General features: G+C 45.2%; 1 pseudogene; it reads left to right on the forward strand.

Annotated features, from left to right (window-relative positions):
* The first annotated feature begins 844 nt into the window (after positions 1 to 844).
* LOC119284102 lies at positions 845 to 4,389 on the forward strand (annotated as a pseudogene).
* Positions 4,390 to 4,988: the final 599 nt, after the last annotated feature.

Raw genomic sequence — 4,988 nt, forward strand, 5'->3', positions numbered from 1 at the left:
ATATAAAAATTGAAGCGGACCTCAAGCATCATATTATCCACCATGCAAAAAATGTTTTTTTTAACTTTCTAGTATTTTTTTATGTTTTTATTCAACGCGGGCGCAGATGACCCTGTGCTTAGAAGTGGATTATCCCATGTTTGCACCATTTCCAAGGCACATTGAGAACATTGCATAATATATTGGAGACTTCCGAGGTAAACCGTAAGTTCGGAATCGGCAAAATACAACCACCAAATGCTCCCTACGTGTGGGACTTGTATGTCATTGTCTCTTTCTTCCCAATTCCACACACACCCACGCACATCACGCATAACTTTTGCCAGGTAATCAAATAATTCATAGAAGTGGAACTAAACATGATTTCATACAAAAGGGGGGGGGGGCAAAATGAGTCGCACTACATCTTGGTATATATAGAAAATTAAAAGTAAAATTATACTATTTGCAGCGGCGGCGGGACTTGCGGGGGTGGGATGTGTCCGCATGGAATGCGGTATTGCCCGCCTTAATCTCGCTGAAACTGGCCAGTCTTAGCCCATGCCGGCAATGTGCCGCGTAGGCATTGTGTGACTCAATAGTGTGGTAACGGCCAGATCGGCCTTGTCCAACTCCGGCTCAACGCCATCATTGGTGACGGCCCCAGGGATGGGCACGTGGTCCCAAATCCGGTGCTCCCTCCTGGCGTTCATCTTCCCAGCAGCCTCTATGGCGAGCTTGATGTCGGCCCAATATAATGACTATGCTAGAGTTGCTCTTAGTTGATTGTTGGATTGGATCTGAGAAAGTTGTTTTTACGTCCATCCCATTGTGCTGGCTCTAGTCTAACCTTTGCGGATGGTACATGTACGCCGCTGAGATGCCAGCAAAGGGGTTCACATTGTCATCATCAGCCCATGCGGCCACAACATCTGTTGCTTACGAAGACAGTGAAGAAGACGGTGACGATCAAGGCGTGGAGGTAACGACAACGGCCGATTTAAGATGGGCATTATTGCAGTCTAGTACACCAGAAGACAACATTAGGGTGCAGCTAGCGCAATGGATGATAGAGGATGTCGCGCGACGAGACACTTCAAAGGAGAAATTAATACCATCCATCGCCATTGTGGCACCAGATAAGAAAGAAGCCCTCGCTGTTGCAAAGGAAGCTTCGGCTATGTGGGGAAAAGGTTACACACGCAGGCGCAGTGTCTTGGTCAACATCCCAGCAGTGCACAATTATTCTAAGTTGCTACGAACCGAGGATATTCTCTACTACATCCTGCGTGTGCTGCGGCCCACCGAATCCAATCCAGAAGAACAGGATGATCAATTCGGCCTCCTTGAGGATCTGCATTCTGACAAAATGGAAGTCTCTATTTACTCAGAAAAATACATGCTGTTTGATGAAATAGACAAAAATATTCATGCAAAGAAGGTTGACAACAAGATTGCAGGAATCATGAAAACTATTGAACAAAGGAAGCACGTCCTGCTGCTGCTCCACCCCAATGGAGAGAATATGGACGTGTTGAAATCCTGTAAAGATGAGCCCATAGGGGTATTCCTCCGAGCGTTGTGGATGCTCAAGAACAAACCATATGTATTTGAGTTTGAGTGTAGTACCACACAAAGCCATGCAAGGAAGTTAACCACACATTCGCAGGAAGATATTATCAAGAAAACAGCCAACATGCTTGAACAGCATATGAAACTGAAAGAAGCACATGCAGAATCGATTTGTCTCACGAAAACCCATTATGAGCAAATCCTACGGGAGGTGTTTTACCCTTTGAGCTTCCAAGAGTCCAGCCAAGCCACTGCAACTAGATATGATGATCAAAACAGACAAATGTTTGGCAAGACACTACAGGAGCTGCAGGAAAATAAATCTGACATTAAACTAGCAAAAGCAGAGCTGGAAGACAAGTCCATGAAGAAAAACGATACAGCTGCTAGGAAATCAAACCCGGATGCCCTTATTGAAGAAACCATGATCAAGATTCAACAAATGCATTCGAAGATGAAACACAAGCTCAAGATCAAAAGAATCATGGACAAAATTAATGACTGTTTGAAGAGACAATGTTGTCAGGATCAGATACTGGTTATCCTCAAACTTGATGATGACTATGTATCCAGATGGGAGGAGACCAGAAATGATTTCAGCTTGTTGGGTGGCATAGCCGGTGCACTGATGCTGACATTTGAGGTAAACAGAGCAGAAGCTAGACAGTATTGTTGGCCGCAGCGGGAACCTATAGATTATTCTCTTCTCGGCCTCTACTGTGATACTGCACTCGAGCTTACAAAAATGGAGATGGCTGAAGATAGCTGGCAGATTCTTCATGACATCTTGGACAACTGCAAGTCAAATGAATTCTGCATGAAGATCTTTGTTCATGCTTTGTATGCCAACCCCAAGAGGAGCAGTGAAGAACTATGCAAGTTGTGCAAAGCCCTGCAGCAGGTTTCAGATAACTCAATGAACAACATTGCTAAGAAGATGTTAAAGTTCACTTATAGTGATTTGCCTAAGGATTACAAGTTGTGCTTGATGTACCTAGCAATTTTCCCTCGACGACAACCCATCAGGCGGTCTACCTTGATAGGACGATGGGTCGTTGAAGGGCTAGTAACCAAGGAAGACTGGGAAAGTACTGTGCGTCATGCCAATCAATGTTTTGACGTGCTTGTCACCCGTTGGCTTGTTTATCCTGCTGATACTAGTTCTACGGGACAGGTAAAGAGTTGTGTGATAGGTGATCAAGTCCATGGATTCATTACTAAGATCGCCAGAAAACATGGCATTTTAGGAAAACGCCTGTCACATCACTTGGCTCGCTACTTCTCCATTTTCAACCATCTCCGCCTCTCTAGCTCTGATAGGATTGACAAATTCTTCTCAAAGCTCTTTGAAGAATCATCGCGAGTATCCCTGATCAAAGTGTTAGATCTAGAAGGTTGTCAATTCTTTGGTGGGAAGAACCAACACTACCTCAAGGACATCTGCAGCAAGATGTTACTGCTGAAGTATCTAAGCCTAAGGGGGACAAATCTTACCAAGCTGCCAAGTGAAATCAACAACCTCCGTGAGTTGGAAATATTGGATATCCGACAGACCAATGTGCCTGCACCTGCAACAGTACATGTCATACTCTTGAAGTCGAAGCGTTTCTAGCAGGCTCGGTTGTTCTGAGTTTAGGGCCAGGCAATTATGAAGTATCTTATGTTATGGTTCCTGACAAGATCGAAAAGATGACAAATATGGAGGTAATGTCCAATGTCAAGGCACGGAGTAGTGATGATTTGAAGGATATTGGAAAGTTGTGGCAGTTGAGGAAGCTTGGTGTGGTTATTGAGTAGAAGGAGAAACTCATCAGGAATTTGCTTCAAACTATCTGTGACCTACATGAGTGCCTCCGCTCTCTGTCAATCACTCTTCCCATGACTCCGGAAGACCCTTCTGACAATAACTCTCCGAAGCTTCTTTCCTTTGAGGGACAGTGTCCCAAGCTTCTTGAGAGCCTAAGCATTCGCGGAAGCGCAACAACGGGTCAACTTTTTCAGTTGTTGACCAAAGATGGTGACCAACTTCAACTTGCCAAGGTAACTCTATCTGGTACCCGACTAAGGCGGGCTGATCTGGAGATCCTCGCCAAGCTACCCAAATTAGTCTGTCTGAGGCTCCGAGACAAGGCATACATCGATGACAAGCTCATTTTCAACAAGGAGAAATTTAAGAGTCTCAAGTGCTTTCTTATTGAGGGTTCTGAGATAACTTCCCTTAGCTTTAATGGTGGAGCTCTTAAACTCGAGAAGATCATTCTGTCGTCCACTGATGGCCTACAGTCTCTTTCTGGAGTCGAAGACCTTCATGAACTAAAGGAAGTCGAGTTGAAGAACAGCAACAAGCTTTCATTATTTAACAACGCAAAACACATATCCAAGGTGACTCTCTGTCGTACGATACTTTGCCAAGATGAGGTGGAGATTCTTGCCAAGATGCCTAACATGTGCAACCTAGTACTCAAGGAGATATCTTATGCACAGAGCCAGCTCATCTTCTACAAAGACGACTTCCCAAGGCTCAACCTTCTAACCATCGACTTATCTGTCATCATCTGTATTGGCTTTACTACCCAATCTGCTAGTAAGCTTGAGAAAATCATATGGTCCTACAGAAAGGGTACACTACTATCCGGCATTGACGAGCTTCCAAAACTTAAGGAGCTTGAGTTCAATGGTGATTTTGTCCCCGATGAGGTGATAGATGCATTGAAGAAACACAAGAACAATCCCAAGCTTATACACAACAAACCAGAAAACCAATACCAGGAAGCGGGAAACATACCAGAAAAGAAAGATGCTCCAAGATTCCAATTATTCAGGAAGATAGCGGATTGACGCTGCAGGTGCCCTTCCTATCATCCGTTCGTCATCTCGGCTCCCATCCCATTGTGTTGTTTGTACATGCTCTTCGGTTTGCCATTGTGTGTTACTGTCCGCCGTGCATGTGTGGGCAGATATATTATGTATCTAGTTCGACCCCTTCCTCGAGATCCTTCCTAACCAACACATGTCCCCGAGCACCAGAATCCATATCTTTGATACCTGAAATCCTGCATCTCCGATCCCGCTTTAGGTCGAGAGGATCCACCGGCGCAGGAGCGCTGCCAACCGCGTTGCGCGCCCTTGCTCTCACTTTTTGGATGGACGCCTCCTCTCTCGGTCAGCTCGCGAAGTCACGAGTAACCTGTTGGTTTTTCCTAAACGAGGTTTGTATTTGCTCACAAGTAACTTTGCTAAATTCCTGAACATTTGGACATCAACTCTTGGACGTCAACTGCGTACCCGGTCTGTCAGCACGTCAACTCTTGGACAACCCAGAGATGGCAGCAGCACGGGAGAGAGAGAAAAGGAACATGTCTGTTCTCTGTCGCGACCGCGACAACGAATAATATGGACTCCCCTCCAGCGCAAGAAACCGCCATGTCCAAATCATC

Source organism: Triticum dicoccoides, chromosome 4A (assembly GCF_002162155.2).
Source record: "Triticum dicoccoides isolate Atlit2015 ecotype Zavitan chromosome 4A, WEW_v2.0, whole genome shotgun sequence".
NCBI classification, from domain to species: Eukaryota; Viridiplantae; Streptophyta; class Magnoliopsida; order Poales; family Poaceae; genus Triticum; species Triticum dicoccoides.